General features: G+C 33.0%; 1 long non-coding RNA gene across 3 annotated transcripts; it reads left to right on the top strand.

Moving 5' to 3' along the window:
• The first annotated feature begins 3,783 nt into the window (after positions 1–3,783).
• On the top strand, positions 3,784–6,822 carry LOC114315097 (uncharacterized). 3 transcript variants are annotated; one of them, XR_014337373.1, is made up of 4 exons: positions 3,784–4,123; positions 4,687–4,752; positions 5,344–5,417; positions 6,526–6,822. It is a non-coding gene; the product is annotated as an uncharacterized LOC114315097 (long non-coding RNA). The 3 variants fall into 3 exon arrangements; XR_014337375.1 differs by having other exon boundaries at positions 3,789–4,123; positions 4,687–4,746; XR_014337374.1 differs by lacking the exon at positions 4,687–4,752 and having other exon boundaries at positions 3,795–4,123.
• The last annotated feature ends 20,457 nt before the right edge of the window (positions 6,823–27,279 follow it).

Genomic DNA, 27,279 nt, shown 5'->3' with positions numbered 1-27,279 from the left:
CATTTGTAGGTTCAGTCCCTAGTTTGAGAGGGATGCAATGGTCATGAGATCTATGAGGTGGTAAGTCCTTTGGTTCTTGAAATACACCTGCAAAGTCAGAAAACAAAGCCACCAAATCTGGTGGAGTCTCATTTTCCCTCACATGACAATCAGCCTGCAACAAATAGAGTTGGGCTATGGCTCTTTATGGCTGTTTGTGCAACAACTTCTGCATCTTTTCTGGGCTCAAAACCTTTAATTCATCACTCTTTCCCCCTCTCTTAAAACATGTTTTCTGCCATTGAGATGAAACTCCATGCTAAGATGCTTAAAATCCCACTTAAGTGGACCTAGAGTTGCCAACCATTGGAAACCCAAAACTATATCAGACCCCTTTAGTTGCAGAACCCTTATGTTAGCCTGAAAAGTTGTGCTTTGCGTTTCCCACTGAAATTTTTTGCACATCTCTGTACTCAACATTCTTGTCCCATCAGCAACTGATACTGGTAAGGAATCAGTATTTTCACTCTCAATATTAGCTCTTTTGGCCATTGCTGGACTTAGAAAATTATGTGTACTTCCCGAATCAATCAAGATGATGATAAGGTGTTTTTTAACATTACGTCTAACCCTCATTGTTCTATAAGAGATTGTACCAGTTAAAGCATTCAAAGAAATTTGTAGTTTCCTCCCCAGATACTTGTTCCTCATCTTCCCTTTTATCTTCCTCAAGAGCTGGTAGTTGATCATCTTCCTCTCCATCTTCTTCTCTTTCCATAACATACGATTGCTTCTTTTTGCACACATGCCCTTTAGTATACCTCTCATTGCACTTAAAACATAACCCTTTAGCCTTTTTTTCTTCCAATTCCTTAGATAACTCTTTTCGAACATATCCCCTATTACCCACTTGTGACCTATTTAAAGAAAAAGGAGAGATGCCTTCTGATTTGGTTCCCAACCTAGTCTTTTTGGTAATGGCTTCAATACTTGTTTCTTGAAGTTTTGCCAACCCAATAGCCTGAGTGATAGAGGTTGGTTTAAACATTAACACCCAGGTTGAATTTCATTCTTAAGACCACTTATGAAACAACTAATAAAGAAAGTTTCGGGGAGGTTTTGAGTTTTATTTGCCAAAATCTCAAACTGTTCTTGGTAAGCTCTCACAGTAGTGGTCTGTTTCAATTTGTTTAGGTTACCCATTGCATCTTCATATGAATTTGGGCCAAATCTTGATAGAAATCCTTGTGTAAACAAATCCCAAGTAACATGATGATGGCATCTTTCAAACCATTGAAACCGCTGTAGGAACGAGTCCTCCAAATGAAGAGACGCCAATTTCACTTTATCAAGATTGCCAACCATTTGGATTATCACCATAGAAGCGAGGAAATTCAATCTTCGCAAATCGTTGATGAGATTGGTAGTCTGACCTGCATGGCAAATCCTCGTGAGCTTGAAAATCCCCACGAGCCTGAACCCTTATTGGAAAAACCCCTGACTGTTCTTGGTGGAGCATTCTAGAATTGTCACTCCGATCTACATGCTGTTTCCCATAGATGTGTCCTTCCATTTGATCATACTTCATACTCATGGTAGCAATCAATTCCTTGATATCCCCCAAATCTTTGATAGAACTCCTGATTTCCCCGATTTCCTTCGCATTTCTCTGATTTCCCTCCTTTGATGAGTGCAATGTCTCCTCAATTTTTTTAGCTTCCTGGGCTGCTCTAGTTCTGTCAACCATAGTGGTTGCAGAGGATGAAAAGGCCAAGAACCTAAAAGCACTAATACCAATGTAATAGCTAAGGAAGAAAAGACAGAAACATAGAGAAAGGAAGTAACAAATCTATGAATTATTCTCAGAAAATTACATATCTCTGATATGGGAGTTCCCCAATTATTTATAACTACTTCTTTGCCTCACACCTCTAACTAACTAACTAATTCACAATTGACTTCCTCTAACTGACTAACTAATCTCTCAACCAACTACCTAACTAACTTCCTCTCAACTAACCCTCAATTGACCCACAATTCATAACATTCTTGACATAACAAACCCTAACCAAGATTTTGTATTATGTTGCATTGGTTTTCGTCATTTAGTATTTTTTTAAAAAAATATTTCTGAGTGTTTTTCCATTGCAGTGCTTATTTGATGTATTACCAGAGGACTGTAGACTTGATGTCTCTTCATTCTGGTTTGTATTTCTTCTTTATTAAAAAGACTACTGAAATTCAATTAAATCATATGACCTTTTTGGTTGCTTTGACTATCTAAAGAAAGTAAAGGTAAAACCTTGGGTTTATATACATAAATTTGTTCTGCTTCTTGATAGCTTTTAGGAAACAATTGGAGCAATGGTAGAAAATTCATAAAATTATTCCTCTTCTAGAGTCTCCATAATTGATTACAGCCTATATATGGCTTTCATAGATATGGTTTTTAAGGAAGTGGTTGTTTGGAAGAAAAAGTTTGTCTACCAAGAGAAGAACCAAGAAATAGAAAAGGCTGTAGGGGAATTTAGGAAAGCCGTAAAAGAATTGGCAAACACTGATGGTTTTATTTCTTGTTCTACCTTTGTGATGCAGATAATCAAAATGAATAGAAAAGTTGTGGTCTTCATGATAAACAACTCTGTTAGATGGGCCAGGTTATTGTGACATTGCAATTCTTAAATTCGCCTTGATTTTTTTACTATTATTGACAAAGATAATTCTTGTACAAATTATGTATTTCTCAAATTTGCATCAAGTAATTGTTTTGGTTCTTGTACAAATTATGTATTTCTCAAATTTGCATCAAGTAATTGTTTTGGTTATGTACATTGTCTTAATTAGAGCATATTGGAGAAAATAATTCATGTAGCCCACTTAATTGAGACACAAGGATATGCTTGGTTTGGTTTGGTACTGGATTCAGTTGTGGATACTAAACTAGGAAGCACGGGGTACGGATACAGGATACGGGTACGATACGGATACGGATACGACGATACGAAAAAATTTAAAAAAGTAGGATACGAATACGGTGGGAATACGTTCATAAAAAATATTATTTGTACAATTTTTAATAATGTAGCATGCATAAAAATAAAACTTCAACAATTTTTAGTAATGTAGCATACATAAAAATAAAAATTCAACAATTTTTAGTAATGTAGCATACCCTAAAGTATGACCCATTGTACTCATTTTGACAGTAATTGCATTTAAACCTGGTATTACCACCTTATTCTCCCATTTTTTCTAGTTTTGTAACATAACACCAAAGAGGAGCATGATCTTCTTCTTCCATTGGTGTACCACTTGTTGAACCTAAACTTCCCGTACCCGAACTCATTTGCTAAAATTTATAAATTTGGTATACAAATAAAACAAAACATTAATGTAGCATCACCCATAACAACCATAATGCATCACCCATAACAAAAAATCTATCAATTCAATTAAATTTCAGCAATTTCAACAATATAACATCACCCATAACAACCATAATACAATTCAAAATAAGGGAGAAAAAATTTACAAAGTTCTTTTATTTATCAATAAGTTTATTTATTTATTTATCCAGACCAAGTTTATAAATTTACAAAGTTCATTAATAACTTTATTTATTTATTTATTAATAAATTTTTTACCTTATTTGATTTATTTTATTTTATTTCACAGGTAATACCTGTTTTTTTTTTTTTGGATACATCAAAATACATACAAAGTTATTATTTTTATTTTTTTATCTTATTTGATTTATTTTGTTTTACAGAGTATACATAAAAATAAATAAATAAATAACTAAATAAAATAAAAATAAAATAAAATGTGACTGGAAAGAGAGAGCGAGAGACGATAGATAAAGGGAGAGGGAGAGATCGACCGGGAGGAGGGGAGATGAGATCGAGCGATCTGTCCATCTACAGACCAGACAGATCGAGCGAGAGGGAGAGGGAGAGGGAGAGAGAGAGAGAGAGAGAGTGAGATCGAGAGAGAGGGAGACAGAGAGGGAGCGAAAGGGAGAGAGAGGGGGACGAACCTGATCGACTATCGTCGAGCTGCTGTTCGCGAACCTGATCGACGAACCTGAGCGAGAGAGAGACGACGACAAACTCCTCTCCTCCTTTGCCGCTGCTGTTCGACCTAGGTAGGTTTGGTTGATTGATTTTTATTTTTTGTTTTATTTTACCTTATTTTGATATTTCATATTTTGACCCGCATTTTAAGTTTTTGAAATTATTTTTTTCTCCGCCGTATCCCGACACTACCATCGCGCATCCCAAAGTATCCGAAATTCAAAAAAAAAAAAAAAAAAACTTTTTTACCACATCTGATACGTATCCCGCTGTATCGGGTTCGTATCCACATCCGAGACATATCCGATATGCCTACGAGACCATTTTGAGCTTCATAGATACTAACAAAATACTGACTTCACCAAGGTTATAATGACAAATCCTTAATGGTAGAAGGAAAAGAAATAGAAATTAATTATTGTTCTATGTCACATTTGAGTATAACTTGACTTTTATTTTTCCTGTATTTTTAAATTTTGAAAGGCACAATGAATTATATAACTTCAACATAATATATGTTTGCTCTTTGTGTTTTTTTATTTTTTTTGTTTTTCATATATGAACGTTTGCAGGGTTTGAGTATTGTCTGGAACTTCAAATTTTGCTAATTCTTTTGATTACCGTGTTCTGTTAGATTTGCTCCTGCCACTTTTGGGAGGTGGGAAATTCTTTTGTTGTCTCATTGGACCAATATGTAAGTGTATGTATCTCCAAATTCTAAGAGTCATGATTATCTATATTATTAAGGCTTGGTTTGGTTTATGATGATCTATATTATTTGATTGTGAAATCATGCTTCTCACTACTATTAATGTTTACCATTGCAAGCTATTTGTCATGTTGCTGGTCAACTCCTGTGTAATTTTGAAATATTTCTTTGATTTTGAGTTCAACTAGTTTGGAAAAGAAGCCTCTTGAATTTGTTGCTGGTTTTTTTTTATGGAAATGCCTTGTATAGATTTATCTAAATAGTGAGTCATTGTGAATGTTTGGCCAGGCCTCCTCTTGAAATATAAGCCATTAGTATTGTTTCGTAAGAGAATTACAATAAATAAATAAATCCTTTCTATGCAATTATTATCCCTTTGAGAATTAAATTGTCAAACATTTGTTTGGATTTAGATCTAGCTAGAACTACAGATTCTTGTGTCATGTAGTTGCAAATTAACTTTCTAGAACAATGCTTTAATGGACCTACGGTCTTTTGAGAATTTTTTTAGTAAAGTATTGTAACAGGGTAAAACATGCCATATTGTCTTTGGGATAAACAAATTGGGGTATTTTTTTGCAGGCGCCTTTGAAAGCTTGGTAATATGCTAGCTGAGTGCGAAGCTGATCGCTACTGCCATGTAGCATTCTTAGAAGGTATTATCCAGGGAATCTGTATACTTTGTCTTTCTATTTGATTTTCAGTCCTATCTGCTTTCATTTTATTTGAGGAGTGATTTTGTGTCTTCTCTTTTTTGAGGGTGGAGTTGAATTACAATAGTATGAAGAACTATCAATGACAAAAGGAAAAAGACTCTTAGAGCTTTTTATTCTCATTTTACTAAAAGAGGAGAGTATTTGAGTTAACAACCTAGACAAGACTGCTTTCCACATGTTTTCCACTCTATAGATTTTTAATCTACTTTTCTTGACACAATAGATAACTCTTAAGCTCTTTCATATTGGGTTTAGGTTGTGTGTGCACACACACACATGTTTTGCTTGTTTGTGTGATGTCAATGATCCTCCGACTATAAAGAGGTCCATTTATTTTTTCTAAATCGGACTTGATATATACTTGCATAGGGTTACAATTAGAAAAAATCAAATTTTATAACCTCCTCCAAGTTTTGCAAAATAGGCACCATGGATTTTTTTATTGTTTGCTTATATATTTTCGTTCTATTTGTTCTTTAGGACCCTTAAGTTCCAGTAGTGAGCTGGTCCAATGTTTTCAAATATGAGATGTTTTCATCCATAGCACTCACACAGCAATTAGCAGTTGTTGAACGTTTAAAACAGCAAGCCACAGGTAGCATGCAGGAGGGTAACATTAATAATTAGTGATAAAAAATTAAGAGCTTGTTTGGGGTGTAGTAAAATAGTACACTTTTTATCTTTTTAGGGTCATATCACCTCTCTATTTTTCTGTATATCTTTTGGTAAAAATTTAACAAATGCACTTATTTAAATCATACCAAACCCCTAAGTATCTGATGGATGTAAATTTCAAATCAAAGAATTTGAGGTTATTTTGAACCATGGGCATGGGCCATCGTGCGTAGCACGACCCCTCGCAATTAGTCCACATATATGTGTGTGTTTTGTGGGAAGGAATACCATTGCTCAGAAAACACAATTTGAAGCTTGTGAAAGCAGTTTTATTTTCTCATAAAATATTGAGTTTATACTATATTGATTTGGTATTTGGGATGATCAAATGAACTGTTACTGACACCTTTCTATTACGAGTGCACTCTTGTAGGGAAAATGACGATTGCATCCTATTAACTTGCTACACCAAGTACTCAAAAGGGTGAGAATTTACTCTTAAGAACAGTAATTACATGCATGTGTCTATAAATTTTATGTGTATCGTTTTATTTCTTTTATAATTGTAATAAATTCTCATCTATTTTATATTTTGAATTTATGATTTAAATAAATTATATTTTATCCCCTCAATTTCCAACATGGCCGGCGATTGGAGTTGTAGGGGAAGAAGGAAAGAGGAGGGATAATTTGATAATTCAAAGGGTCTGATTCCTTGTTTTTTCAATTATTTTAGATGGTTTCATGTCTTTAATTTGCAATTCTTTTCTAAGCTTCCATATTTTTGCAATATTGTTTTTGGGTCTGACCATATATACATATATATTGCAATTTCCCCTAGTTAATAGGTCGGTACTATGTTTGATGCTTAATTTTTCACCAGTTAAAGAGTAGTACTTCCCACTCTTTTGTCTTTAATCAATTTTTTGTTTCAATTTTATCGGATGTTTCAATTTTTTCTGTACCATGTTTGATGCTTGATTTTGTTCTGCATGATTACCTTAGAAATTTTATTTTTTATTGCTGAATTGAGCACATATTCTACACCTGTGGCTAAAATAATATTCAACTCATGTTTTGTTTATCAAAATAATGAGTGAAGATCAAAACTCACATGAACTGTGATAATAAAAAAGCTATGAAGCATAGACACGGCAAAATCAGCGCCGTGGCGGTGTCGGACACAAGGACACGCCGGGGACACGCCGGGGACACGTACGGGACACGCCATCTTCCGTGTCCCTTTAATTTAATTGTTTTTCTTGTAGGGGACACGCGTGTCTAGATCTGGACATGGCGTGAGACACGGCAAGGAGGGACACGGCAAGGAGGGAGAGACAAAGGAGAAAGTGTGAAGGAAGAGAGTGAAGAGGGACAAACCTATCGAAGATCGAAGCTCCAAGCTCCAAGCTCCATCAGTCGATCGAACAATCGAACACCCCCAGACAATCGCGATCTGTCTCTCTCTCTCTCGCCTTCTCAATCTGTCTCTCTCTCTCTCGCAACCGCGACCGCGACCGCGACCTCGACCTCTCCCTTGCCTCTGTCGTTTTATCTGAGGTTTTAGTTATTATATAATATTATTATTATTATTATTATATAATATAATACATATTATAAGATATTATATACTCATACATATTAATAAATAAAAAAAAAACACATGTATATAAAATAAAATAAAAAAATTATTTGAAACATATTATTTAAAAAATATAATAAATAAATAAAATAATTAATGTCTATTAAAATAAAAATATTTATAAAAAAATTAAAAAATTCGCCGTGTCCTCTGCCATGTTCGTGTCCCTAGTTTTTAGAAATTGCCGTGTCCCATGTCCATGTCCATGTCCATGTCCATGTCCGTATGCGTGTCTGTGTTCGTGTCCGTGCTTCATAGTAAAAAAGTTCTAATTTATTTAACATGCCTAAATTTATAATTCTTAATAGAAAAGAATAACAAAAAAATGATTATAAAAGAATAAAGTTCAAATGTTAAATACTGACTACTGTTAATATATACTTTTGATAACTCGATATCTAACTCGAAGTATCAATCCCATCATTTTTTTTTTCATAACTTGATATCTGATCTATTGGACTGGCCCCAAGAAATTAGTTGGGGCTAGGAGATTTTAACCTAAGAGCATCCACAATAGACACACTAAGCTGTGTGTAAGTGTCAGGTGCTAAGTTTTGGCTAATTGAGGGTATTGTTTGGGGCTACAATGGAGCTGTTAACGTGTGTGTGTTAGTATCAGATGTTAATATGTGTGTTAACTGTAGCGAGCGTTTTACCCAGCAAAGGAGAGAGCGAATGTGCGTGGGGGACGTCCCCCCAGACGTGCGACCGGAAATCTCCCCGGATGTCCGGCTCCGAATCCTTCAAGAAAGAAAGAAAAAAAAATTTGGTCTTACCGGTTGATCGGTCAACGCGAATTTTTTTTTTTTTTTTTTTTTTAACTTGGGATTTTATTCCGGATTTGAAATTTAATTTTGGGCTTGACATTTTTGATTAAATTAAATTATTTATTTATTTTAATTATTATATGCACACACACACACACATATATATATATATATATATATTTAACACACTTTAACACACCCCTTAACACATCTATTGTACCACCATTCATTTACTATTCACTCACTAAATTAACAAACTCTTAACACATATTTTTGGGTCCCACTTTTAACACTTTTTGTCATATAACACACTTTAACACACAATTTTAGCACATCCATTGTGGATGCCCTAAGACCTTGATGGATTGCAACCCCATGCCCCAAACCTCGATCACTAGGTCAACCCCTATTGTCAATATAATAGCAATATTCTTATTTGATTACATGATGAAACAAGAATGAAAATACATTTCATTCAACACAAATTGCATTAAAATATTAAGGTAATATATTGTCTTAGCAAAGAAACAAATAAATATCCAGTATTCATACTTAAAAACAGAGAAATAATGAATATAAGCCTCCTAGTAATTTCCAACTAGTGCTTGCGTCCTTCCTAGTCTCCATCTTCAACACCACCCTGCATTTAAGAATTCAAACATCAGTAAAAGTCAAGTACTCATCAATGAAGGTGCAGGATTATTCTTACATGTCCACGTCAAAGTTCCAAACCATTCCTGAGAAAAGCTAACTATACTTTATCAGAAATAATACATCCTTTTAATTTGGGAACTCTAAAAGAGCACTAATGATGTGGAAAATCAAAAAAAAAAAAAAAAATCAAGGCCTAAACATCACATCACGTGGTACCCACACACTAATTAGAGCTCTTAATTTAGAGCTCCCAATCTTTTTGCATACTTTATAGATAGATTCGTCTGCTAGGCATGCCAAACCCAAAAATAGTGCAGTACAGCCTAGTAACTAAAAAGGTGAAGGCAGTCGTGCCAACATGGCAAATCAGTAAAACTTTGTGATGACCAAAAATTGATTAAGACCCTAAACCTACAAGAAAAATATAAGATAATGAAGCAACAATGCAATCCTACAACTAGGAGTGTAATTAGTTTGGATATGGGAAAAATTTCCCAATTAACACTGAAAACAGACCACAACAATTAAACAACCAAACCAAACAGATATGCATAGGGCCGGTTCAGAACGGTTTGATTTAGTCAGTTTGGAAAGTAAGAAAAAAATAATAAAACAACGCCTAATTAGTATATATTAATGTGTGTTTTGGAGGGAAAAGATTGAGTACACATCTAACTCTTGGCATAATGCACAAAGTAATAGTCCCAAAACTTGAATCCATAACCTCGAGGTTATTAAGCCAAGTCTTAACTATTGAACCGATGGTTACCTCTAAGAAAAAAATGATAAAGAAGGGGGAAAATTCATTCGAAAGCTATCACATATACTGTCTTTATGTCTCACCTAGTTACTGATAAACGCGTTTATGATTATATGCTCACTTGCACCATTTCATATCCCATATCTAAGTTCAACACATTTCTTACACAGGCAATATATCAAACTTTTCAACCCCTTGCATATATGCAAGGTCTAGACTATTTCTTATGTGAATCCAACCCTTATCCATTAGAGTTATCCTCGAGAGCACTTGAAGTTCTATATGTAAATACTCCTTACCAATCACAAGAAGAACAATTTTTTAGAGCATAGAAATTAGAAAAGTATAAGTTTGCCTATAAACATAACAAAAGAAGCCTTAGCTGGTTGGAAAGCAATGTCTGATACATAGAGACACAGACAAAGACAGAGAATCATGAAGTTAAATTTATTTTAAATAAGTTTATCAAACAGATTAATAATTTACTCAATCAGGGAGCCTGCACATCAAACATATTTCCAATGATCTTTCACAATCAAGATGTTGCTATTAATTGTAGTTCGGTACACGCATGTGACAAAGCATGTGACCCATTATCCCCCCCCCCCCCCCAAAAAAAAAAAAAAAAAAAAAAAACATGAAAAGCCGACACACCATTATACTAATGTCCCTCGTACAGGTTTAAAAAGTATATCAATAGTGCAAGACATAATAGCCATCTTAAAACAACGCCCAAATTGTATACATTGATGTGTATTTGGGAGAGAAAAGATTGAGTACACACCTAACATTTGGCATAGTCTACAAAGTGGTTGCCTCGAGACTCGAACCCATAACCTCAAGGTTATTAGGCCAAGATTTTACTATTGAACCAATGGTCACCCACATAATAGCCATCTCACCAAACACATAATAGGAGTCACTTTAACTAACTGATTGAACATGCAAAGGCTTAGTGCCAACGCCAAGCTTCAATAATTAATAATATGAGTTCAGTATTATGAATATGTAATCATCCAATCAATTGTAAGAAAAAAAACCTAGAAAGGAAAATGACATAAGAAAAAGAGAATGACTTATTCACAGCTTACCGGTGAAGCTCAAGTTTACGGACAACCTATCAATGAGTGACACCACACCAAAGTTACAGATCTCACACAAAAAAAAGGAAGTTTCTCACACACGTGATTCTACCTCCCACCCATCTTCATCCATTTCTTCCTGTCTAGTTGCACACAACCTCTCCCCTTGTTTCCATCGCTTGGTGCATGTCCGCCCTGACTGCCAACGTCTTCCCTTCCACTGCCTAAAGCAAGTCTCGACCTCTACCCCTCCACCCTTACTAATTGCTGTTCTCCACTCATCCAAAATCCTTATCTAGATGTATCTACCATGGTTTTAGAATTTAATTTATGCAACAAGTGACTTGTGTATCACTAACAGATTTCATAGATTTTATACAAAGTGGTCTTAACCAAACCAAACAAAGCCTTAAGCCCCATCAAATGAGATTGGTTACATGAATCCTTCTTCTCCACTCAGCTCTATCAAAGGCCATTTCGTTAGTCAAATTAAGTAAATTCATGTTTCTATTTATTACGCTAACCAATGTCAATCTAGGCCTACCCTGTCCTCTAACACTTTCATCTACCGTTACTGCATCGTATCTCTTCACTACTACCTCTGTTGGTCTCCGTTGAATATGACCAAACCATCTCAATCTGTTCTCTCTCAACTTATTTTCTCTCAGTATTACTCCTACCATTCTCGAATATACTCATTCAGAATTCTGTCTTTTCTAGTCTTGCTAGACATCCACCTTAACATCCTCATCTCAGCAACACTCATTTTATCAACATGTTGTTTCTTGGTTGCCCAACACTCCATCCTATACAACATCGCTGGTCTAATAGCCGTTCTATAGAACTTTCCTTTTAGTCTAGTGAGTACTCGTTTATCGCACAGTACCCTAGATGTACTTCTTTACTTAAGCCACCCTGCCTTAATTGTATGGATCACATCCGCTTCAATCTACCCTGCCGTTGTGATAATCGATATTAAATAACGAAAATGGTCACTCTTAGGTAGTTCTTGGTTCTCAATCTTTACTTCTCCTCTGCTTTCATTGTTATTGTTACTAAATTTATACTCTATGTACTCTGTCTTAGTTTTGCTTATCCAAAATCCCTTAGATTCAAGTGTCTTTCTCCAAATTTCCAACTTTGTGTTAACTTTTTCTCTAGTCTCATCCACTAACACGATGTCATCTACAAAAAGCATATACCACGGTATATCATCATAAATATTTCTCGTCAACTCATCCATAGCTAAAGCAAAAAGATAAGGGCTTAAGGTTGATCCTTGGTGTAACCCTACAGTAATTGAAAATTCATTTGTCTCTCTAGCAGGTGATCTAATAATGGTCACCACCCGTTCATACATGTCCTTAATTACATCAATGTAACCTTTTGTCCCCCATTTCTTCTCTAACACCCACTAAATTATATCCCGAGGCACTGTCATATGTTTTCTCAAGATCAATAAAAACCCCATATGAATGTCTCTTTTCTTCTCTATACTTTTCTATTACTCTCCTCAAAAGATAGATCCCATTGTTGACCTACCAGGCATAAACCCAAATTGATTCTCTGACACCTTTGTTATATCTCGCAATCGACGTTTCATCACTCTCTCCTACACTTTTATTAAATGACACATTAGTTTAATTCCTCTATAGCTGTTGCAATTCTGAACATCTCCTTTATTCTTATAGATTGACACTAAAAGACTCTTCCTCCACTCATCTGGTATGTTCTTAGTCAACAAAATCTTGCTAAATAACCTAGTCAACCAAGGAATCTCTTTTTTACCCAAACACTTCCAAGCTTCAATAGGGATATCATCGGGTCCTAAAGTCTTATTCGATTTCATCTTCTTAAGTGCAATTTCCACTTCAAAATTCCTAATCTTGCGATAGAGCCTATAGTCTTGGTTTTCCTTATTACTGGCTACTTCCTTCTCTATTGACCTACCTCCATGTTCCTCATCTAATAGCTTCTCAAAATAGTTCTTCCACCTCTCCTGAATCTCTTCATCCTTCACCAATACTTTAAAATCCTCACTTTTGATGCACTTAACCTGATTAAAATTTCTTGTTTTCCTCTCTCTTATCTTGGCAAATTTGTATACTCTCTTCTCTTACTCTCTTTCCTCCCTCTTTACTATCTAGTCTAGTGTATAGGTCATCATACTACTTTTTTGACCTCCTTATTAGCCAATCTTTAACTCTTAAGGTTTCCTTAGTTATATCCTTCTACCACTTTCTAAAACACTCTTTTTTTGCCTTAACTATCGCTTAAACCTCCTCCCTCTACCACCAAGTTTTCTTAGCGTTGGGCCCCTTTCCTTTCGACTCTCCAAGACCTTCCCTTGAGATTCTCCTCATACAATTGGCCATTGAGTTTTACATAGTGGTAGCATCATCTTTCAAGTCCTAAGTACCTTCTTTATTCATTCTATTCTTAAATATTTCTAATTTATCCTCTTTTAGGTCTCACCATCTCGTCTATGACGCCCATTATCCTTCCTAGCTTAGTATTGCCCTTTAAAGCATAAATCTAGTACCAAAATCCTATGTTGAGAAGTCAGGTTCTCTTTAGGAATCACCTTACAGTCGCTGTATTTTAGAAGGTCCACTTTTCTCACTAAAAAGTAATCTATTTGGCTCTTAATTGACCCACTCTTAAAAGTTATCAAATGCTCATCCCTCGTCTTATACATAGTATTGGCCACCACTAGGTCAGAAGCCAACGCAAAATTTAAAATACTCTCTCTAGCCTCATTTCTCACACTAAAACTATATTCACCATGCAATACTCTAGCCTCATTTCCTGTAATATCTCATCTATTTGCACCCAAAAATCCCGCTTAGTTTGATCATCTAATCCTACTTGGGGGACGTATGCACTACTAACGTTCACTATATTCCCTCCAATAACTAGTTTAACTAACATAATTTTATCGCATTTCCTAATGACCTCAACTACATTTTTCACAAAACCCTTGGCAACTATTATTTCTACCCCATTCATGTGTCTATCCTTGCTACTATAATATAGTTTAATATATGTTTTCGGTCCTCTATAACCCATTAGAAGTTCTTGATTTGATTTTTGTGAAGAGGGGATCGGAATTGAGGGAAGCGGAGAGAGAGGTTAAAGGATAAAGGGGCTGCACAGTTAGGTAGGTTGAGGGGGAGCGACGGTGCCATCATGTGCAACTGGATGCGTTGATTGAGGTCGGCAAAGGGGCTAAGACGCTAGACGGAAGACCAATAAAATCCATCATCAATAAAAGCTGAAAATAAAAGATCCATGACAAAACAAGTACCAAATATCTTCCTCTGCTATTAGCCAGTGAGAGTTTTGTGCAAAAACTCCTAATTTGGAAATTGCGTGGTTTACATTACTGGACCAGATTTGATAACAAAGGTGATTTCTGCTTGTGGGCAATGTATGTAAAGCTAAATGCAATCATAGCTTTGATTTCTTCTTTGTCGTGGCCCAGAGCAATTCATGTTTTAGTGGGACTGCTAATGATAGTGTTGAATTTGCTTAGGGAATATTAGGTGATCACTGAGAGAACTGCAAAACTTATTCTAGTGTTTATCAGGTAAATTTTGGTGGTACTCATTTCAAAGACAGTACGGCAATAGTAGGTGTTATTGTGAGAAACTCTCTAGGTAGTGTGATGACTTAGTGCTGAGAATATGGAACATATTAGACATCAATCATATAGAAGTTCTTAGTGCAATGAAGGTTGTCAATTAAGACTTTGGGCTTCTCAAGTATTCACATTGAATGGGATTTCTTAACAGTGATTAATGGTATCAAGGCCGTGGGAGATAACTTTTTTGTAATTAGAAACATCAGTAAGATTATTCAAAATTGACTTAGATGTTTTCAAGAAATTTAGGTATTTAATGTCAACTAACGAGGTAATAAAGTTGCCCCGCTACTTGCTCGGTTCGCACAGAGTGAAGAAGGGATGAGATTGCGGATCGAAGAAGTTCCAATCCAATGGAAGTCAATGCTTGTGTACTTTTTGAATCTATTTATTTGATGCAATTCTCTTTCTCCCAATAATAAATAATAAATAACTAAATAAATATATAGAAAGATTTTTTTTTGGCAAGTGAGATTTTATTACAAACAAGAAAATATATACAAGGCTCAATACACACCTAAAAGGCACAAGAATGTCACAAGGCAAGACCCGGAAAAGCTAAACCCCTAAAAGAAAAACTTCAATAAGATACTATATACTATTATATTAAATATTTACATGAAGAAAATAACTTTAAGATGATTGACGATGAAAACCACAATGCAATATAGTCTCACTATTGATTCAATAGGCTCAATAATGAACTAAAAAAATGCAATCGTCCATTGTATTCTAATAAAACTTGGAATGTTTTGTTTGTTTCAAAGAAAAATGCATAACAGACTTTGAATGGTCTAAATAAGTAATAGAGGTCATACAACAAAAAAAAACAAAAAACCCCAGTTTATTATAGAAATAGGCAAACCAAATAAAATCATAACAGATTAACATGGGTTACATCATTTATCAAAACCCAAGAAATGTAAATTATGTTTTATCAACACTAAAAATTTTGAGTTTGAGGGCCACATCCCGTTCTTTATCTACTTGATCTTGTCAACTACTCTTAAATAACTATAAAAATTTAAATTACACTATCACTAGCAAAGCGATAAATAAACTTACCTGAGTTTGAGCCCCTTGTAGCCAAAAGGACCTTGCTTCATTAGTTTGACAATGTCGTTAGCATTCAAATTTATTAGATGAATGTTATCAAAATATGTAGTAAATAAGATGAAATGTATCTTGGACAAGGCATCAGGGAGAACTTGGTGCAGGACCTTGACAATTTTTCCAAAGGAAATATTTCGATTGATGCCCCTTCCATGTTTGCAAACAGTCCTTAAGTAATTTACCACTTCACATGGCACCTTAAAGTAGCTTCAAAAAACAGATTGTCCTTGTTTATTGATGAAATACAGAACTTGCCGTAGTGGCGACTGATCATTATCCCAATATCATTCATTATTACTTATTTGGATTCTATACAGGCAATCATCCACATTCGCAAGAGGGGTGCTTCTATCTAAACAGACAAGACGGTTGAATTCACTTGGATTTCTCTTTTGGATTTTGTAGATTTTATAAATAAAGTGTGCTCTATCCACTTTGTTGAAAAAAATGGGTGAGAATAATTAAAAAATGCTATTTTCTTAACTTGATAAAGAGTAAGATAATTTGAAAAGAAGATTGAAAAATATTGTCCTTCATGAAAACCATAATGTAGTAAAATGCTGTCATAAGCATGACGAAGGGGAACATTAAGAGAAAATCTATCCATAGCTAAATATACCATGTGTCTAAATTGTTGAATGTCAAGAATAATCCCATCTATTAGGCTAAGGTGTGGAGGAGGGTTCGCAACCAAATCTACCCCCCATACGTCCCAAGATCCAGATGCAGTTGTACGCCTAATCTGCCTAATATTTAAATTATTCTACAGATCGCCATTGAAACCATCATGTTCGTGAATATCTATCAATAGCTTAATTATTTTATTAAGTAGTTCAATAAATAAACTACCAAGTCCAATAATGTTGTACTCCAGAGTGTTTCAAATTTCGTCGAAATTTCTCTCAGTGATCCATTCGTGAAAGTTTTGTTAAAAATTAAACAAAACCAAATAGATGAAGATTAAAATCAAACATATGCAGACTAAAGAAAATAGAGGGCAACAGTGGTTCGAAAAACATGAATCTATTAACCAAGTACAAAATCATACAATAATCTTTCACAAGACTTGAGTCAAACACCTAATTCTTACCATAACCCTGGCAATCTCTACTTGCATAATGTCAAGTTTGAATTAGGGTTGTAGCTAGAATATAGCTGAGGTCAACCCCGTCGCGAAGGGTTTTGCAAAATTTGTCATGTAGAGTTTTTTTTTTTTTTTTTTTTTTTTTTTTTTTTTTTTTTTTTGGCGGATACTTTTCAATTGGCGCGACTTCACATTCAACTATTTTTTATGAGTCCTCGTTTGGAATGTGGGTTGATTTTTTTGATTTTTTAGTTATTTTAATTTGGAGTTAAAATTTTTTGTTTGTGATAGATTTTTTGATTTTTGTGGTTTGGATGTGATGTTTTGTTTTATTAGATTAAAAAACCTATTTTGTTTTTTTGCGCTATTTTAGCCCAAACCCTATATGCCAAACAAAGCCGAAAAATGTTAGACAGCTCCAAATTTTTACTAAATTTTCTCGGATAAATTATATTTTACCTCTTTTATATTTAGTTATTTTTTATTTTTACTTTTCAAGTTTGTGTATTTTTTTTTTTCACTTTGTTTCTTCATATTTTGATTATTTTTATTTTACTCTCAAAGTTAATTTCTATTAAAAATTAGACAAAAAATGATACATTGACAATTATGTGATATAAAAATATTTTATTATATATGACTTACACCTCTAACATAAACTTAAATGTTAATATAAAAATATATTTTTTATGTTACGTGACAATTATTATGATATTTTCTGTCTAAATTTGAACAGAGGTTAGGTTTAGGAGTCAAGTGGAAAAAATTTGAATGGCCAAAATGAAAAAAAAAAAAAAAAAAAAAACAGACAAACAAAGTTAAAAAGACTAAAGTGAGAAAATAGTTAAACATAAAAGGATAAAGTGTAATTTACCCAAATTTTCTTCCAGACACTTAATTGTGTATGGATTTCACATCGTGTGAATGTTTTGTGTAAAATTTAGTAGAATTTTTTGTATCTTATATAAGTCTTACACCCATATGAATACTTGGCAAAAAAAAATTTGGTACAAATTTTTGTATCTCAAAATTAATTTGGGTGTAAGACTTATATAAGATACAAAAAATTCTACTAAATTTTACACAAAACATTCCCATGGTGTGAAATCCATACGCAATTAAGTGTTTGGAAGAAAATTTGGGTAAATTACACTTTTATCCTTTTATGTTTGACTATTTTCTCACTTTAGTCTTTTAACTTTGTTTGTTTTGTTTTTGTTTTTGTTTTTTTGTTGTTTTTTCCATTTTATCATAATAACTGTCATGTAACATAAAAAATACATTATTATATTAACATTTAAGTTTATGTTAGAGGTGTAAGTCATACATAATAAAATATTTTTATATCACATAATTGTCATTGTGTCATTTTTTGTCTAATTTTTAATAGAAATTAACTTTGAGAGTAAAATAAAAATAATAAAAATATGAAGAGACAAAGTGAAAAAAAATACAGAAACTTGAAAAGTAAAAATAAAAAAATAACTAAATATAAAAGAGGTAAAATATAATTTATCAATCTAATGTTTTTCGGTTTTGTTTGGCATATAGGGTTTGGGCTAAAATAGCGCAAAAAGACAAAATAGTTTTTTTAATTTAATAAGACAAAACATCACATCCAAACCACAAAAATAAAAAAATCTATCCCAAATAAATTTTTTAAACTCCAAATTAAAATAACTAAAAAATCAAAAAATCAACCCACATTCTAAACGAGGGCTCATGAAAAATAGTTGAACGTGAAGTCGCGCCAATTGAAAAGTATCCGCCAAAAAAAAAAAAAGGAAAAAAAAAAAGAGCAAGTGAAAAGCAACTCTACATGACAAATTTTGCAAAACCCTTCGCGACGTCGTTGACCTCAGGTATAATCTAGCTACAACCCTGATTCAAACTAGGTGTTTGACTCAAGTCTTGTGAAAGATTATTGTATGATTTTGTACTCGGTTAATAGATTCATGTTTTTCGAACCACTGTTGCCCTCTATTTTCTTTTGTCTGCATATGTTTGATTTTAATCTTCATATGTTTGATTTTAATCTTCATCTATTTGGTTTTGTTTATTTTTTAACAGAACTTTCACGAATGGATCACTAAGAGAAATTTCGACGAAATTTGATACTCATTAGTACAACATTATTGGACTTGGTAGTTTATTTATTGAACTACTTAACAAAATAATTAAGTTGATAGATATTCAGGAACATGATGGTTTCAATGGTGATCTGTGGAATAATTTAAATATTAGGCAGATTAGGCGTACAACTGCATCTGGATCTTGGGACGTATGAGGGGTAGATTTGGTTGTGAACCCTCCTCCAAACCTTAGCCTAATAGGCGGGATTATTCTTGACGTTCAGCAGTTTAGACACATTTTATATTTAGCTATGGATAGATTTCCTCTTAATGTTCCCCTTCCTCATGCTTATGACACCTTTTTACAACATTGTGGTTTTGATGAAGGCCAATATTTTTCAATCTTGTTTTCAAGTCATCTTACTCTCTATGAGGTTAAGAAAATAGCATTTTTTAATTATTCTCACCCACTTTTTTTCAACAATGTGTACAAAATCCGAAAGAGAAATCCGAGTGAATTCAACCGTCTTGTCTGTTTAGATAGAAGCACCCCTCTTGCAAATATGGATGATTGGTTGTATAGAATCCAAATAAGTAATAATGAATGATATTGGGATAATGATTAGTTGTCACTACGACAAATTCTGTATTTCATCAATGAGCAAGGACAATCCGTTTTTCGAAGCTATTTTAAGGTGCCATGTGAAGTGGTAAATTGCTTGAGGGCTGTTTGTGAACATGGAAGGGACATCAATCGAAATATTTCCTTTGGAAAAATTGTCAAGGTGCTGCACCAAGTTTTCCCTGATGCCTTGTCCAAGATACATTTCGTCTTATTTACTACATTTTTTGATAACATTCGTCTAATGAACTTGAATGCTAACAACATTGTCAAACTAATGAAGCAAGGTCCTTTTGGCTGCAAGGGGCTCAAACTCAGGTAAGTTTATTTATCGCTTTGCTAGTGATAGTGTAACTTAAATGTTTATAGTTATTTAAGAGTAGCTGACAAGATTAAGTAGATAAAGAACGGGATGTGGCCCTCAAACTCAAAATTTTTAGTGTTGATAAAACATAATTTACATTTCTTGGGTTTTGATAAATGATGTAACCCATGTTAATCTATAATGATTTTATTTGGTTTGCCTATTTTTATAATAAATTGGGGCTTTTTGTTTTTTGGTTGTATGAACTCTATTACTTATTTAGACTATTCAAGGTCTGTTATGCGTTTTTCATTGAGACAAACAAAACATTCCAAGTTTTATTAGAATGCAATGGACGATTGCATTTTTTTAATTCATTATTGACCCTATTGAATCAATAGTGAGACTGTATTGCATTGTGGTTTTCATCGTCAATCATCTTAGAACTTCATGTAAGGCTTTATTTGTCATAACTTAAAAAGGTCAAAAAGTCACTATCCTATTTAAGTCGCATCATCTTATTTAAGTCACATCACCTCTCTACAACATCACTTCAAACCCAACTAATACCCAACCCATATTTTATAAAAAGTCAAAAAGTGCACTTATTTAAATCATTCCAAACTAATATAATAGTATATAGTATCTTATTAAAGTTTTTCTTTTAGGGGTTTAGCTTTTCTGGGTCTTACCTTGTGACATTCCTGTGCCTTTTAGGTGTGTATTGAGCCTTGTATATATTTTCTAGTTGGTAATAAAATCTCACTTGCTGATAAAAAATGTTTTTATATATTTATTTAGTTATTTATTATTTATTATTGGGAGAAAGAGAATTGCATCAAATAAATAGATTCAAAAAAGTACACAAGCATTGACTTCCATCGGATTGGAACTTCTTCGATCCACAATCTCATCCCTTCTTCACCCTGTGCGAACCGAGCAAGTAGCGGAGCAACTTTATTACCTCGTCAGTTGACATTAAATACCTGAACATCTTAGTCGGTTTTGAATAATCTTACTGATGTTTTTAATTACAGAAAATTATCTCCCGCAGCCTTGATACCATTAATCTCTATTAAGGAATCCCATTCAACGTGAATACTTAAGAAGCCCAAAGTCCTGATTGACAACCTTCATTGCACTAAGAACTTCTATATGATTGACGTCTAATATGTTCCATATTTTTAGCATTAAGTCATCACACTATCTAGGGAGTTTCTCACAATAACACCTACTACTGCCGTACTATCTTTGAAATGAATGCCACCAAAATTTACCTGATAAACACACTAGTATAAGTTTTGCAGTTCTCTCTGTGATCACCTAATATTCCCTAAGCAAATTCAACACTGTCATTAACAGATTTCTGCCTCCCACTAAAACATGAATTGCTCCGAGCCACGACAAAGAAGAAATCAAAGCTATGATTGCATTTAGCTTTACATACATTGCCCACAAGCAGAAATCACCTTTGTTATCAAATCCGGTCCAGTAATGTAAACCACATAATTTCCAAATGTGCTTAGCAAGTAGACAGTGGACAGTTAGCATCATTCACCATTTTCTTGTGTTTCTGAAGTTTCCTAACTGGCGCAATAACAGCACAGGCCTTCCAAGCAAAAACCTTGACTTTGTTAGGGATAATTAAGGCCTCGTTTGGCAAGTGGTTTTTTTAGCCAAAAAAGCCAAAAAGTCACTAAAAAAACTGAAAAGCCAACAACCCATACCAAAAAGTCAAAGATTTTATTTTCTCTCTATTTTTTGCACATCTTTTGGTAAAAATCAAAAAGTCATCCCAAACATGTTAGTTTTTTTTACATCACATTTTAGGCAAAAAGCCAAAAAGTTACTAAAAAAGCCTGTAGACTCCATATTGCCTTTCAAAAAAATTTCATGCATCCTGAGTTTGAAATTGATGGATATGAATTTCCAGCATTCAAGTCTGAATAATATGCAAAATGAACAGTCAACTCTGTTCTTTGTGAGGTGCAAACTGATTTATTTGTCATTGGCTAGGTGAACCCAATACATGAACAGTCAGACACAAACTTTAAAAAGAGCTCACTAAAGTCTTGCTTCCATAAACCAAAATCCCAGTCAATAAGATCAGTAACGTTCATATTCTCCATTCTAGAAATTTTCAGACTAATGACTTTGAAATAAGGGGATGGTCCCCCCAAACTGTCTCCTCGTTATAAAACAATATATTTTGGTAATGAAATCTCACTTTCTGAAAAATGGCTTGTGTGCATGGATGTCTTGCTTAACTTGAAACCACAAAAAAATTGAAAATGTCAAGTCTTTCCATGTTGAACCCCCTTGGAAATGGGTTTTTTATGTAACTCAATCGGATATTAGAAGTCTGCCCTTCTGGACTTACTCAGCACAAAAACATTGACAAGGTGATTACCAGCTCCATCCTTCCGCAAGGGATGGGGCCTTAAAGCAGGAAACTACTCATTGATTGTGCCTAGTATGTTAAAACTATTGAAGTTTCAACTTACATGATTTACTTGTTATTTGCACAGGGTATTTTACGATTTTGACTTGGTTAGATCTGATAATTTTTAGAACTGATAAAATAAATAAATAAATAAAAAGACCAGGTAACTTTTAGTGCACAGTGACATCATGTCCTGATTCTTTTTTTTTTTTTTTTTTAAATTTATACTAACAAATAGTTAATGGTTTTGCTGATTATGGCATGGAATGCAGTGATTTCATGAGGTAATATGTTTCCTCAATTTTTGTAGCTGGCCAATGTCTGAATTCAATGTTCAAAGTGATTTGGAGATGCTCTGTTATTGTCCCAAAAAATAAATATGTTACTTTGAATAATCTATTGAAATGTCAATTGTCCCATAAAAAAATGACATCTAATTAAAACCCAAAATTTGGCATGTTGATGCTCTATCCTCCCACAAGATTGAGGGTTCAATTTCAGAGGGTGCATGTGTTACCTACCAATTGTGTTGGATGATTAAACTATTCAAAATTATTTACATGGTTCATGTTGTTGAAATCGAAGTGCTTTTGTTGGAGAGTGGGAAAGTCATTGGATATAGGAGAATTAAAGATTTTGTACTTTTATTATTTATAAGTTGTGTTATATGCACTAATTAGTGTATCAACACTAGTTATGACATTATTATTGACCTCACTCATTTATCACATTACAAATACTCAAAACTTCTTAAATTATGTTACATTATCAATTGGTACACTAATTAGTACATCAATTAATGCATATAACATTATTCTTTAACTTAATTTGCAACCTGTGAACACTCCCATCCTACTACTAACATTAACTACTCCACTACTGGTTGCCACATCCATCCTTCCGCTATCATCAGCTACCATTTCCATCAGCTCCTTACATGTTTCTCTATTTTTGTTTGAGAAATTTTATGTATGCCCCAATTACAACTGATGTATTATTTAGTTATAATTTATTGTGTTGTTGGTTATGATTTATTGTGGTATTGGCTATAATATTATTTTGGTTATGATTTAAAATATCTTTAGCTATATCTTGTGTAATGTTTAGTTATGACTCGTTTTTTTTTTAAATTATGACGGAAGGAGATGTAATTATGATATTTGTAATAATCAATGCCATAAATGTCATAACTTACATATGATTATAGTATGACCAGTGCAATTTGTTTGGTTTTGGAGTTTTCGAAAATATTTTTTCAGTTTTCAATATGTATTTTATTTTATTTTTTTATTTTTAGTGAATTTTTAAAACTATTTTAATCATTTTTTTTTACTCTTTAGATTCATTTAATTTAGATACACTTAAAAAGTACAACTTTGTATGAAAAAAACTCAATACTAAAAACACAAAAATTTAATACATTTTTGTTTTTGTTGTATTTATTGAATTATTTTAAATATTTTTTTCAAATATTTTATTTTTCAAGTAAATCTAAATTAGAAGCATAAAAAAATAAAATAAAAAATTACTTAAAATATTAAAAAATTCACTCAAAACAAAACACGAAAGGAAAAAAGAATTAAAACTTGAAAACTGTTTTTAAAAACTCAAAAAAACAAACAAAAATGGCTTTTTAAAAATGTGTTCTCTGCTCCTTTCATCCATTTTTGGGTTTGAATTTTCTTAAGTTGGTTGTCTTTATCTTGAGAGATTATTTGGACTTGGTGGGCCCATTTTAGGGTTGATCTTGGTGATTTAAATCGTTCATTTTTTTAATATTTGTTGAGTAGAATATTTATACAAAAAATTAAGATGATCAAACATGGAACTATATGTTTGAATCACATTTATATTACAAAAATGGATGACTTTAAAAATAAATGTTATTGAAATATATAATTATTGATGTCTGACTATCTTAATTTTTTATAAAAATATTTTACTAAACGAATTTTAAAATGTGAATAGTTCGGATCACCAACATCAACTCTAGAATGAGCCCATCATGCCAAACAATCTCTCCAATTGGATGACAAACTTAAGAGAATCCAATTCTTTTCATCAGCCCCCCTATCTGACTCTTCATATTTCTAGGGCAACATTTATGAGTAAATAAATGGATTTCATCAACTAAAGAGGATTTCACAAAATAAAATTGAAATGAGTCTTGATTTTGTAAACATGAGTAAATGTATTTATATGAAATGGGTTCCAAAGGGGCTACACTAGTCCCTCAGTTTTTTTTTTTTTCCTCTGTCTCTCTATATGCTTGCTTGGTGTCCAAACGAGCTCCCGCATGGGAGCATCCATGCTTGCCGGCAAGGTAGTTTATGTTCTTCAAGTATACCGCACAATATAGGCCCACGGGCCAGCAACATTCGCAACCCTTCAGATCTTAAAAGAGTCCAAATCATTTCAAGTAAGGGTCAGCACGAAGTTAGGCCTACCCAGCTTGTAAAATTGGTGCCCAAACCGTCCCGCGGGCTAACTACGTGGGCAGCCTTGGGTCGAGTAAGGGGAAAATGGTCTGAACCAACGTGTTTGGGGGGATTCTAATCACTAGGTTTGGTTTTAATTTTGAAAATTTAATTTTTTAAAAATTAAGTTTTTTATTTTTTGTATTTTTTAGCTACACTTAGGGCTTGTTTGGAGTGTACTAATAAGTACATACTTTTTATCTTTTTTTCCATCACATCACCTCTTTATTTTTTTGCACATTTTCTCGTAAAAAGTTAAAAAGTATACTTATTTAGATCATTTCAAACCACCTTTTAATATAAATACAATTAAAAAATATAATATATATATATATATTTTTTCTTGGATTCAAGAAAAAGAAACTTTTAAAAAATCACTAAATACAAAAAATATAAAAAAAAACTCGAAAATTTAATACATTTTTATATTCTTGTGTATTTATGAAATTTTTTTAAATATTTTTTAATGAGTATTTTACTTTTTAGGTATATCTAGATTAGGTGCATTTAAAAAGTAAAAAAAATTGCTTAAAATATTAAAAAAATTCACTAAAAACAAAAAAAAAAAATGCAAAAAATAAAAAACTCAATTTTCAGAAAATTAAATTCTGAAAATTGGAACCAAACAAGGTGATTTGCACCTAAAAATTCATTAAATACGTTCAATTTGTCAATACTTTTTATTAAATTATTTAGGGTTGTAATTTACTCTCAATACCTCTATGTTTTTTCACAAATTACCCTTCAGATAAAATCATAATTTGTAATACACCCAAATAATAAACAAAGCAATTCAAATTATTCCGTTTTCATGTTGCCGGATAAAAGAACTTTGTCCAGCCATTTGTTGCTATACATTTACATATTCACTTTTTAAAAAAAAAAAAAATTTGATGGGCAAGAAACAACAACAATTTTTTTTTTATTTAAAACAACAAAGGATAATTTTTTTTTTGTTCATTTTGTTCGGTTCTGAGAGGCCGAGGCAAGTCACTTTGGTCTCTTTTGGCAAAAAAAGTTAAAAGTAATTTTTTTTTTACTTTTTTGAGTCACATCACCTTTCTAATTTTTTTTATACATTTTTCAAAAAAGCGAAAAAAAATAATCAAAAAAGCCAACTTTTAACTTCCCAAAATAAGCCATTCAGTCTTTGGGTAGTGAAAGGCTAAACAGTATTGACGTAAAACAAGAAAAAAATGTGCTTTTATGTAAAAAAATATATAGAAATTAATAATTGTAATTTTATATTTATGTGAATATTTGCCTCATCTTTAATGGATTGTTTCAAAAAACACTTTTGATTATTATTTTTATTTATTGTTTGATTTTATTCAAACTTTCTTTTATTTGCAAGTAACAACACAATAAAAAATAATGATGATGATAATGGATTGGAGTTTTGGAGTGAGGAAGCAAATGAAGAGAGAATAATTGAAATTTGGGAAAGAAGATGAAAAGACTTGAATATGAAGAATATGTATAAGTGATTAGGGTGTACCAAACTAAACCAAACCAAGCCTTACAATCCCATCAAATGGGGTCGGCTATATGAATCCCTCATTTTCACTCAACTCTATCAAAAGATATTTCGTTAGTCAATTTAAGTAGATTTATTTCTCTATTTACTACATTAGCCAACGTTAATCTAGGTCTATTCCGTCTCCTAACATTTCCATCTATTGTCATTGCATCGCATCTTTTTACTGCTATCTCTGTTGGTCTTCGTTGAATATGACCAAACCATGTCAATCTATTCTCTCTCAACTTATCTTCTATCGGTACTACTTCTACCCATTCTCGAATATAGTCATTCCTAATTCTTTCTTTTCTAGTCTTGATACACATATATCTTATCATCCTCATCTCAGTAACACTAATCTTATCCATATATTATTTCTTAGTTGTCCAACACTCCGTCCCATACAATATCGTTGGTCTAATAGTTTTTCTATAGAACTTTCCTTTTAGTCTAGTAAGTACTCGTTTATTGCATAGTACCTCAGACGCACTCCTCCATTTAAGCCACATTGCCTTAATTCTATAGACCACATCCGCTCTAATCTCTCCAACCGTTGTAATAATTGATCTTAAATAACAAAAATGTTCACTATTAGGTAGTTCTTGATTCTCAATCTTCACTTCTCCTTGGCTTTCATTGTTACGGTTACTAAATTTACACTCAATGTATTCTATTTTAGTTCTGCTTATCCTAAATCTTTTAGATTCAAGTGTTTCTCTCCAAGTCTCCAACTTTGTGTTAACTCTTTCTCTAGTCTCATCAACTAATACGATATTATCTGCAAAAAGCATACATCACGGCACATCATTCTGAATATTTCTTGTCAACTCATCCATAACTAAAGCAAAAATATAAGGACTTAAGGTTGATCCTTGGTGTAACCCTACAATAATTGAAAATTTATTTGTCTCTCCAACAGATGATCTAATAGAGGTCACCACTCCTTCATATGTGTCCTTGATCATATCAATGTAACATTTTGTCACCCCTTTCTTCTCTAACATC

Source organism: Camellia sinensis, chromosome 8 (genome assembly GCF_055761805.1).
Source record: "Camellia sinensis isolate YWXY chromosome 8, ASM5576180v1, whole genome shotgun sequence".
NCBI lineage: Eukaryota > Viridiplantae > Streptophyta > Magnoliopsida > Ericales > Theaceae > Camellia > Camellia sinensis.
The sequence above is the reverse complement of the archived record's forward strand: the minus strand, read 5'-3'. Positions and strand labels throughout refer to the sequence as shown.